This window comes from Uloborus diversus, chromosome 2 (genome assembly GCF_026930045.1).
Source record: "Uloborus diversus isolate 005 chromosome 2, Udiv.v.3.1, whole genome shotgun sequence".
NCBI lineage: Eukaryota > Metazoa > Arthropoda > Arachnida > Araneae > Uloboridae > Uloborus > Uloborus diversus.
In genome coordinates, this window is record NC_072732.1 from 17740703 (window position 1) to 17753736 (window position 13034).

The 13034-nt window shown below is 35.3% G+C and overlaps 1 pseudogene; it reads left to right on the forward strand.

Moving 5' to 3' along the window:
* Window positions 1-12777, forward strand: part of LOC129217758 (chitin deacetylase 1-like) — a 75796-nt pseudogene extending 63019 nt beyond the window's left edge.
* The last annotated feature ends 257 nt before the right edge of the window (window positions 12778-13034 follow it).

The window sequence follows — 13034 nt, forward strand, 5'->3', positions numbered from 1 at the left end:
GGTTATTATGGCAAATTTGCACACGTATGCTTATCATAAAGATTAAATTTACAGTGTCTACCTTTATAATATTTTTCATTTCCTATCAATCTTAAATGATAGGGATTAGTGATCTGGAAGTTTTGAACTCAGATGAAGTTTTGCTTTTTAAGTTCTTTTATGTTGATGTTTTTCCTGAAAAAAACGTAGTTTTACACCTTCCCTTTTTTTTCAAGTAAAATCTGCATAAGTTAAGCCTTGAATGAACGCAAACTACCTGTAACCATGGCGACGAAAATGTGTCATTTCAGTAAATATTAAAACAACGAGCTTGACTCATTCTCGTCGTCATGGTAATCTGAAAACTCAGAGCGACATCAACTTCGGTCAAGCGAGCTTAATAAGCAATTCGTGATTGCTCAAAAATCTTTTAACTCGTTACGTAATGACAAAGTAATAGTAATTGCATTGTGCGCTGGATGATATAATGTGTTGCACGAAAAAGTGTTCAGTCTGCTGCCGGAAGCACACCGGTCACGCGAAGCGCTTCCACTCAGAGTAAAACCCCTATAAGAGGGCAGGTCCACTTATCCGGCATTTTGGTTCCAAAACAGCTTTGTATCCAACCATGTTTCCAGTATTTATAAATACGTTATAACATTTGCTGGTTGCTATATCGTAAAACAATTGATGTTCAAATGAGTAAAATGTCACTTAAAAGGGGTCCCTTAACCTTCAAAATTTTCAATTTTCTGGAAAAAATATATGTTATGCATAATTTAATTCTGAACAATTCGATACCTCATTTATTACCATACGTAAAAAACTTTTCAAGTTATCGTGAAAATGCGAAACTTTCCCCATAGAGATTCATGTTAACAGGATCAGTTTAAGCCTCTTTTTCTCAAATGCCGGTTTCTCGTTTTGCGCGCATGATATCTTAGAAAGTTTTTTATGTATTTCCGCAAATCTTTTCATGGCTGTTTGCCTGGTTTATTTTTATGATCTGAACCTAAATTTTAACTAAAAATAAAAGTTAATATTAAAATAAAAAAATATTTCCCCCCAAAATTTTGGAAATTTTTGATGATAACTTATAAAATTTCGAAAATAAATTAAATAATTTTAAAAAGAAAAACAAATTTAGCTTCAGATCATAAAACTAAACCAGACAAGCATGCACAAAAAGTTTTACAGAAATATATAAGAAACTTTTTGAGATATCACGCGCGCAAAACGAGAAACCTGAGAAAACGCAACCCGAGAAAAAGAAGCTTAAACAGCTGCTATTAACATAAATCTCTATGGGGAAAGTATACGCATTTTTTCGATAACTTGAAAAGTTTTTTGCGTATGGTAATAAATAAGGTATCAAATTGTTCAGAATGAAATTAGCCATAACATTTTGAAGGTTAAGGGTACTTAGACCCCTTAAGGTGAATCTAAAAAGTTAATTTAACTCACATATTCAACAAAAATGTTTTGGGAAATGTTTATCGTTGAGTGTATTTCCACACTTAATTTATTTTCTAACTTGTATTAATTAAATCTTTTTTATTTACAGAAAAAAATAATCAATCATTAATCAAGCAACTCAGCTAAAGCTTGGGCACCAGTTTTCTGCAAACGAGACTTCCTTATAAAAACAAATTTTGTGCCCCAGCAATTTTGGAACCAAAATGTCGGATAAGCCCCTTTATATAGTGACCTTAAATCAGAGTAGTTAGCGCTCAAAGGCTTCTATATCACCAAAAGTATTGGGACACTCAAAAATTCACATTTTTAAGGATTTCTCGAGAGATAAGATACCAATTGCTTTGTAACTTTTGTCACATAGTAGGCATGCTTCAGCTGTCATTTTCCAATAGAAGTTATATCGCCGATGCATTTAGGGGATCAGCAACAAATTGAGGAAAATAAAAATGTTTTTTGATCATCGTTCGTAGTCAATAGCTGAGAATAAGCGTAAATTTCAGACATTCATTAGCTGACTATTTCCAACTATTTAACGTACTTTCGGAAAAGTATCATTGATTTTCATGAAAATATAAGCATTTCTTTCAAAACTAAGAATTTTATTTGAAGGTTTTTGGCTCGTAACACGCAAAGTTTTCCATCAAAATTTACCAAACTTAATGAAAATTTGACAGCATACAAGAGAAGTTTAATACTAAAATTTGACTGTACTTTAAACTGTTGCAAATTTGATGAAATATGAACGTTTAAAGCAATTAATTCTTGAAATACACCGCCAGCTCAGTCATTTCCAGCCGAGGACTGCAGTTTCGTGCTTATTAGCACTCATCAGCCCGGCATAGGAAAGTGACTGAGCTGGAGTTCCTATGCCGGGCTGATGAGTGCTAATAAGCACGAAACGGCAGTCCTCGGCTGGAAATGACTGAGCTGACGGTGTATTTCACGTATTTCTGCTTTAGCCCTGGCTAATGGGCGGTAATTTACTGAATATACCTTGCCTCGCGTTCAATCTTCGAGTTGGACCGAACCATTGCTTCGGTCACTCGTCTGGTCTGCTAATTCTATATTAGCTACCAGTTTGTTTCGCACTCTTGGCTTCCTTAAGAGGTTTTCCATCTCCAGCTCAGTCACTTTCCTATGCCGGGCTGAGGAGTGCTAATAAGCACGAAACTGCAGTCCTCGGCTGGAAATGACTGAGCTGGCGGTGTATTTTACGTATTTCTGCTTTAGCCCTTGCTAATGGGCGGTAATTTACTGAATTAATTCTTCACTGCACATTAGGGTGGTCCAAAAAAGGCCCTTTTTAAAAAATTTTTGATTTTTATTGGTCCTACCCCCTCATTTGGTTCCATCCGAGTAAAAAATAATTATTGTGAAGTTTGAGCTCATAATTTTAATATTTAGAGGTAGCTCAACAGCCTCAAAGTTTCGCGTTTTACCATTTTATGCTATAAATGCAGATTGAAATAAAATTGATGCTAGGAAAAGTATATAATTTATTTAATTAAAATTGCCAGCATTTTGTAAGTTAAAAATAGTTACATAATAATATTTCAATAGTTATGTATATGACTTTCTTTAGTACACATTACAAACTCTGCTTTTTACATCCAGGATAAGCTCGTCAATGTTCTGTGACAACTTGCAACAAAAATTGGAATTGTTCTTCATTGTGTGTCATTTTTCCATTAAACTCTTTTATAAGGCTATACCCCTTTCAGCATTATCATTAACCACTGAAATTCTTTGAATAATCCTTCTTGCTTTTTTAAAATCCTCCTGAAGCTCCCAGATTTCTGGATCTACGTGAATGAAGGTATCAGGTAAACCCATGCTTTGGAAAAATGAAATTGATCCCTTTGTCACAAGTTCTTCAAATTTCATATCCATAAAATGTTTTAGCAAAATCTTAGGGCACTCCACCACATTATTTTTCTCATTTACTTCATTCATTGCATTCACCATCTGTCTTTTAATGCTGTGTGGCACTTTATTGGCAAAAGGGGGGTAATGCCACGAGCTCTTCTGACAAATACCACAGGTGATTGGCAAATTTCTGTGTTGCAGTTTTGCTTATGTCTTCATCAATCTTTTTATACTTCAATAAAGATTTCATCAAAATCGCTATACGGTGCATTTTGAGGCATAGAAGCAGTCATCCAAGCCTTTAAATACACATGTACAACAAATATGCATATTTTTTCTAATCTCTTTTCTTCTATTGACGTGATGGTAAATTGACAGCTAAACATCCATATTTTGAAACAATACAAAATTTTGGACATCCATCCAGCATGATGCATAGCCCCAGGTGCTACAAATTTGATACCATGTGGAGGAGCTTTACCAAGAAATATTTAACTCTTTGTTCAAGACATTCTTGATAATCATCTCTCGCTTGCATGTCATGTAATAATCTATCAGCAAACACTATTGTATCATCCTTTACATCTGTCACTTGTGCTGAAATGTCCTTATTGTTGATGCCTATGATGCATTTGTCTTTGTCTATGAATTCCCAGTAGGCCTGGAATCGTTTAAAAAGAGGTGTGTCTGGTGCGGAAGAAAAACCCAAACATTTATTAAACACCGCAACAATAATTAATTCCATAATGTGATGTCGACATTGAAAATATAGTAACCTTTTCTTTAGTTTTTGATCTAGTAAAACACGGGTATCCTTGCTTTCCCCGGTATTGACACTCATTGTGTCAAGGCATATTGCAGAAACTTTGTCAGTTAGGCCCCAGTCCTGCAAAGCTTACCTTCTTTATTTTTTTTGTGTCATTGTACTTCTGTTTTTTTTTTTTTTTTTTCAATAACTTCCATTGTTAATAAAGTTTTTCTAACTTGGGCTGACAGTTTTGGGGTCTTTGTACGGGTATTCTGGCTTTCTGCCAAAATGTTGTTATTTCTTGTATTGTATTTCTTGAAGATTCTCTTACGGTTTTCTTTAATTCAATATGGTTATGAAGAAACATACCCAATGCCATTCAAATTGAAGCTAGTTTACTACCTATCAGCTAACTTATGGTTGAACTAAGAAGATAAACCTCTGATTTTGATCTAATTGATGTATTTGCCATGCTCAGTTATTTTAAAGTAAAGAGACATATACATTTCAGAAATAACTGCAAACTGCCATTCCAACAGTGGTGAAACCAAAACAATTAAGAATACATACGTAAGCAACGACAAGTTGAAAATTTATTCGATCACGACTGTTAAAGGAATAGATTTTATGTATTTACTTGTGTTTACAAAACTATTTTCATAATGGCTATTGTTAAGTCTCTATATAAAATAGCGATTTTATAAAGCAATTGTTTTCTTGTTAATAAAAATAGCAATTGTATTTTACCTTAGTGAGGTCAATGGTCGTGTGTCGTATTCGATCTATTCAGCAATGATGAAAACTTTATCTGCATTGAGCTACCTCTAAATATTATCGAAATGTTTTCAAATTTTGTCTGATTTATTTTTTAATACATTGGAACAAAATGGGAGGGTAGGACTCAAAAAATTTTCACCTTCGAAATTTTGGACCACCCTACTGCACATGCGCGAAAGATAGCAATTTATAACTTTCATAATTTAAAACCCAACTGGGATCCCCAACTCATAACAAAATTCCAGTTCAATATCTCAAAAATTCAGAAAGTTATCAGCGATCTAATGCGACGAATTTGAATAACTCTTGGATAGACGACGAATCGAGAGAGATCGTCAAAGAATCTCATTTTTATCATGAATCACACCAGGGGTGTCCACAGGGGGGGATTATGGCGCAAGTTGCGCCATCAAAAAAAATTTTTTTTTGGGGGGGGGGGATTTTTTAATTTTTTTTAAATGCATTTATTAATTTATTTTTAATTTAAATTAGTTATTTTTTTATTTTGTTTATATTTTATTTCATTCATTTTAGTTTGTGCGTGCGTGTGTGTGCGTATGTCATTGGCGAAGCACCGAACCTTTCTAATAAAATAATAATAATTAAAAACAAATAAATATATAAAACATATTTTTAAAAAATAAATAAAAAAATATTTAAAAAAAATAATAAATTTAAAAAAAAGAGGGATAAAAAATAAAAAAAGGAAAGACGGTTGAGAAACATTGGGGGGGGGGGGGGATTTGCGCCATTGAACTTGGGGGGGGGGGATGGGCAACCCTGAATCACACTGAACTATTGCAAGCAAATGTTGCAAACTTGTTACGATGTTGCAAACTATTACGATAAACAAAATGAATGGGAGAGAGAGGCATAAAATGAAACAGTACCGTACGTATAGCATGCAATAATAAAATGCAGCACTGTAATAGTGCTGTACAGTAGATACAGTAATTATATTCGACGCACTCTTTAGTTGTTCAAGCATATCGAAAAAATTTTTCTTTTCTTTACTTGTCTGAAACTTTCTCTTTTTCTTTCCATTTTCATACTTTTGATAAAGAGCGTGTTTTGGTGAAATTATATTTCATTAACTTCATTTTTAGAATTTAAAAATATAAATGAACGATGTGGAGTGGTTATTTATTAACACTAATAAAGCGAACTTTAGATTAGTACGGTGGGTGGAACTTTCATTTTCAGTGATGCAAATGGGAAAGTCCATTTACGAAACTAATATTTAATAGCTAATAACGAAGGCGATACTTAAGCCTTGCGACTCCTTTGCGAAAATTTTCTTTTTCGTAAATTCGCGGGCGAGGAATTCGCGTAAGCTCTAAAATTCATTTCTCATGAAAAACTCGCATTATAGTCATTTTGCGTTTAAGTGTATATCTTTGGAAAATTTAGAAATTGCTCTAAAAATTACATTGCTTTTTTTTTCGAATAATGAATTCAGATATGAGAAGAGTACAAGATTACATCATTAAAAACGCAAAAATTAAGTAAAATGATGTAATTGATCAAATTACAAAAATATTAGTGAATTTATAAAAAATGTAAAAGTTAATTATCGTGTATTATATTATAAGGATATAAAATAGTCATGTTTACAAGATTTGAATAAAATTTAACGAATACACAAGCTTTTATTCGATAACTTATAATTTTATACTTAAGGGAGGCTATAGGGGGAAAGCTCAAGGGGGAGGGACGGGAACTTTTAGGAAAATACTCCCTTCATTAGGTACTAGCAACTGGCAAAAATTCAGCTTGTCTCTATTTGTTCCGACAATAGGTAATTTTTGGCCTTCATTGACTGGACTATCTAGCAAAAATTATGATAGATAAGAAAATATGCCTGTGCCTGAATGTCAGGCGCAGATAAACCTAAATTACTATTTTGCTGGGGTTTTTTTTAAGTCAGAAGGCGTGTAATGAAGATTTGTTCATTAACGGACTGTTTTTTTATCATTACAGGCATCGAAACATCGAGAAATATTGGACAGATGCCAGCCTGGACACTTGGGCCAAAGAGATGGCCGGAGTAAGACTGATCCTGGAACGCTTTGGAAACATCACTGACAACTCCATCGTAGGCGTAAGGTCACCATACTTAAGGGTCGGTGGCAATGCGCAGTTCTCCATGATGGAAGAACAGGCCTTCCTGTACGACTCCACCCTCACTGCACCACTCTCCAACCCCCCACTGTGGCCATACACCCTCTACTTCAGAATGCCACACAAGTGCCATGGAAATGGACAGAACTGTCCCACTAGGTGAGATGCATGTCCTGTAACAATTTTTAAATTCCCAAATCTAAGTTTTTATAAACTTTAAAAAGACTTTTTTCTTTCAACTGAAATCTCTCTTTATTTTGAAGCAAACCACGATTGATTTTAACGAAACGTTTACTCAAAAGATTAAATGTGAATGAATTAAAGTTAAAAAAGTGAAATGTGGTCCAATATTTTCACACTACTGTCTGACCACGGATTGTATGGAAAGACAAACATCCGTTTTACAGCCGGAAATGGACAAATGTATTACTTTTAGCGATGTCAGCTTTTGCAGAAGCAGAGTCTCATCCAAATGAGCGGAATACACTCCTCAAATTTTTATTTTTCCCTCTCATGCAGATAGGTTCGTCTCATCTGGACGTTTGAAAATTCCATACAATCCGTGGTTGGACAGTATCTGGATAACCATATCAAGTTTTTAAAGACTTTTTTCCCCCCTTTCAATTGAAATCTTCCTTTATTTTTAGGAAAACCACGATTGATTTGAACATTTTTTTGTTTAAACGATTGAATGAGTAGCTAAAAAAAATGAAGTAGCCCAATGTTCCAGCAGCACCTGGTTAACCACCTAACTCTCTTAATTTAATTTCTTGAAGGTCACACGCTGTATGGGAAATGGTGATGAACGAGTTGGACAGGAGAGACGATCCTAACTTCGACGAGGAGCTTGCAGGATGCGCCATGGTGGACAGTTGCTCCAACATCATCTCTGGAGAGCAATTCTACAACTTCCTCAACCACAACTTCGACAGACACTACAAGACTAATCGTGCTCCTCTTGGTAAGGCGTAGAACATTATTTAACTTGTGGCCTTGTTTTATACGCCTCCAAAATCGGACAAAAAAAATTAATTTGAATTTTGTCATCTTGAATTCAAATTATGTTTTTCGCAATCACGAGTGTGTGTGTGTGTGTATGTAGACGTGTATGTTTGTGTGTGGGGGTATGTGTATGTGTGTAGGCATGTGTGTTTGTGTCTGTGTGCTGACATAAGTGTGTGGCTAGTTGCTTGTATGAATGTGTGTAGGTGTGTGTGTGTTTATGTGTTTGTGTATGTGTGTAGGCATGTGTGTTTGTGTCTGTGTGCAGGCATGAGTGTGTGGGTAGTTGTGTGTATGTGAGTGTGTAGGTGTGTGTGTGTTTGTGTGTGTATGTTTTTGTGTATGTGTGTAGGTGTATGTATGTGTGTGTAGGTGTATATATGTATATGTGTGTAGGTGCGTGTATGTATGCGTGTAAGTGTAGGATATTGACGAAACCTGGAGACAGTTTTCGCTAGAGGTGCAGCATCGTGAGGAGCCGGTCGACGGTGATGGTGTGGAGGGTGGCGGTGGGAAAATAAAATCATAGGAACGCCAAAAACAGTCAAGTGAGAACAATAAGCAATCGTGATTGCTCAAAAAAAAAAAAAAAATGTTAACGTTTGTTGACGTCAGTGGAGGATTTACCATTCCTCAATTGCGAAGGTGGTGTGCCCCATGACATTATGTAACTTTTTCTGGATGAATCATCAATGAACGTTAAGTCCAAATACGATATCGTTCTTAAGGTTCATCTAACCTTTGACTGTGTCACAAACAGCAGGATTTCTGTCATAACTTTCACGAATATTTTTAGTATTTTTTAAATATTGCATCAGTTGTTTGAGGATGAATTCAAATACATAGTTAATCCATTTAAAGAACATTTCATAATTATTTTGCTGGATGATTTATCGCCATCTGCCACTTATTAGGAATTACTACTCCGTTGTCAAATTCTTACACTGCATCTTTAAAGGACTAATTATATCAACCCTCAAGAAACGATTTTATTGGCCCTCAAGAAAGTTTTATTATCTATCAAGAAACACTTCTGTATCCATTAAGAAACAATTCTATCGACCCTCAAGAAACAATTCTATCCATCTTACATAAATAATTTTATCAAACCTCACAAATACAACTGCCCCAATAAATGAATAATACAGGCTTCAAGGTTCACGGAAAAGAATTCATTTTTGTATCATATATCTCAGAGTTTCCCAAACTGTGGTCCACGGACCCCGGGGGTCCGCGTGATATCCAGCTAAAGCGTTAAATATAATTGAGATTGAAGGACGAGTAATGATATTTTAATTCAAAACGAAGGCACATTTATGAGGAATAAAAAACTTCCTGCTTAAATACATGCAGGACGCAGCAGCCCCCCCCCCCCGGAACTCAACGCACTACACATTAATTCATTTTGTGTGCATGACTTAACACACTTAAACTAGGCTAACAGTGTTTTGTTCACTAACTTAAAAAGTTCATTTTTATTAGTAAACTTGTCGAAATTTGATGATAACATTTTTATTTTTAAATTTCAAATCGAATTTCACTTCCATAACTCACAATAGTAATGTAAGAAATGAGAAACCAGACAAGAGCTCTGAAAAGAATACAGAAAGATTACAGAATAATGAATAAATAAATTTAAAGGAAAAAAACAGCGTTAAAAATATTAGGAAAAAAAAATAACTGTGTTAAAAAAAAAAAAATCTCGCGCGCCGGAGGGGGAGGGGAGGTCCGCGAAGTTCGTAATTTTTTCGGAGGGGGTCCGCGGAGGTCTGAAGTTTGGGAACCTCTGATATATCTAACATTGAAATTGTATTGTCTAAATTGACACCTGCTTAAAAGATAAACTAATTTCATTTCAGGTCTATACTTCCACGCTGGATGGCTTAGACTCAACCCCGACTACTTGGCAGCCCTGGTACAGTGGATGGACGAAGTACTGGGTAAGAATGACGTATACTTCGTCACCATGACGCAAGTGTTGCAGTGGATGCAGTCCCCCCACTGAGCTGTCATCTATCCGGGACTTCGCTCCCTGGAAAGAAAAGTGCGATGTCAAGGGACAACCCTTCTGTTCCCTGCCAAATGCTTGTCCTCTCACCACCAGAGAGCTTCCAGGAGAAACCATTCGACTCCATACCTGCATAGAATGCCCCCAAAACTATCCATGGATCGAAGACCCCACAGGAGATTTCTACGCCTTTAAGAAGAAGTAAGGTGGTGTGATGTCGAATCATGACGTTCGAACACAAACTGGAGCGAGCATTGCGTCACCATTCCTGAAGACTTAGCCCCCCATGTCAAGAACATGCAAAGTTAAACCACGTAATTTTCACCTGATAATAAATCCATGCTTCAATAACAAAAAAAAAAAAAAAAGTCATCGAAAACTAAATGGCCATAAATAGGCCATTTAGTTTTCGATGATATATTTATGCTGACGACGAGGGCGAATAGAGAAGGGAGTGACATAGGGGACACGACTCCCTCTTTCTTAACCAATCAGATATAGTCTAGAGCTGAATTTTGGATATTTTATTCTAACCAATTCGTCCCAGACCACCTATTTGTGCTCAAAAATTGTCTTTGCCCTTCTCTTTCCAATAATGACACTCCCTCCACTCTCAAACCAGAAGTTGCGTCCACTCTTGGCAGACGAACATACACAGAACAAATCATTTTGAGCAAATACAGTGAAATCCCGTTACAACGAATACCAATACAACGAAATTTCCGTTTCAACGAAATAAAATTTCAGTCCCGATTTAAATCCCAGTACGTTGTTTGAATTCCATTATAACGAAATTCCCGTTACAACGAACAAAATTTGCGGTCCCTTGAAGTTCGTTGTAACGGGATTTCACTGCTGAAAGCCTGATTTAGATAATTCTTAAATAAGATCTGATTTAGATAATTCTTCACTATAGTCATGCAATCTGTTAATGACTGAGAAACGGTCGTATTGACCAGTCAAATCAAGCCTCCATTAGCCACCTGAACCGCCAAATTCAGCTTCTTATACCCTCATTTACCAGCCGAGTTGAACTTCAGTCATACGCTCAATCGTTCGAGGTCTTTTGATTGGATGAAAAAGGCTTTCATCGACGATTTAACTTTGCTGGTGAATAGGATCGTTGTTGGTAGAAGACTTCAATCATCGGTTCGGGGGAGTGTCTGAAGAAGGGTTGAATCGGCTGATGAATAAGGCCGTAAATGAAACCTTAATTATTTGTTCCTAAAATGCAGCTTAAAAAAAAATACTTGACTGAAAATAGATTTAAAAAAAAAGACTAATCAAATACACAAACGCAATAAGTTAAGATATATTTTCACGTGATAATCAGATGAAAATATGTGTTGACATTATTGTTAGTATGACGATATGTTCGCTCCAACTTTGTAAGTTCAATGCAAAGAACCGTGGTTCACTTTAAGAATGGCGGCTCCACCATAAAATGGACACAAGTGATTCTTGAGATTCAAAAACCGATGGCTCTTCAAACGTTACTCACTGAATTCTAAAAATGATTCTTCCAAAGACAAATTAAAAACAATCACAACTTAAATTTTTTTTTGAGCTTTCTGAATAATTTTTAAATTGGTACACTTCAATATAAATTTATTTTAATAACCAAAAAATTTAAAGCGTCAATGATTTAAATGCGCGCACTCAAAGCAATATTTCTTCATTTACATTTTTTTCAAATTCTTTAAATTGAACATAAAATGCACTAGGAAGAGAAAATATATTCTCAATGAATAATTTATCAGAGTGTGTAAGGTATGCTTAATATAATACCGCAAACAAGATCTCAAGCAAGATATAGCCAAAAATTATTTTGTAAGTAAATGGTTATACCCTTTGCATAACTATTTCATTGGTAAATTATTTGTACCATAAAACATTTCTCATTAGCAGTTTTATACATACATAAACAATTCATTTAATGATTACTAACTTTTTGTAGTTATTACGTTCAAGCATATAAACTTCAAAATTATTTATTGAATGTAATTTAAATACTGAAAAACTTACGTTTTGTACAAAAACATTCATTTTACACATTACTTTTAGTACAAAAACATTACTAGACAGCAGTCGTTTCTCAATTGAATTATTTATTGGGGACATAAAACCAAAATGTGCTTTTACACTACTACACTTCATTTTTCTCTTGATATTTTATCGAAAGCATGCACTTTTTTGCTAGTAAAAGTAAAAATTTTTGCAGATGTATCTTGTCAGGTATCCTAAATACTGAAATAAGATCATCAAACAAACATGTAGCTGATGCTGTGATCAATCTAATTTAGCTAAATTTTAGTCGCAGGCATTTTTTTTAGTCCAGGAACTTTAACACCACAGAAAACATTCGAATTATAGAAATGGTGAACCCAAGACCAATCAAAATCGATGATACATTGTTCACGTGATAGAATCTGGAGCGTATTTCATCCAATCATCGATGTTATTGCAGTGATAATAGTTTAGGTAGTTATTGATGCAAAACTCCTCATGCACGTTAACATAATAAACACATCGTCGTGCATTCCAAGTTTTTGCAGACTTTTATCCACGGCCTCTGTACATATGTTACGATGAAGGTTCCTAAAATGAGTGAATATTTTTTGTAAGTTGTGACTAATAATGTGCTGCAATAAAATGTACCTTTTGTTTTGTAAAATGCCTTTTGTTTTACTTTATCTAAACAACACGATTTGATGTTTTAAAGACTCAGGCTAAACTGCAAAAATCCAAGGGCTTAAAAAGAGAGAAAAAGAAAATTCATCTTTAAGGCTACATTCGGAAACAAGCCGTGGTTGCACCGGTGCCACCGCAAGCGTCGCAATCAGCCGATTTTTGGTGCTACCAACCAGAGTTTGGAAATGCGTACGGTTTCTCTCTAGTGGCCGACCCGGTTGCAACCGCTCCCACTGCAGACTAGACGTGGTTAACCAGATCACGTGGTATTTTTTGGCCAATACGATCGTGTTTCAAGTTTTACACTCTGTGGTTGGAGTGTCGTCTGCTGCTGAACTAGAACTACCGTGGTAGAACCACAATAGG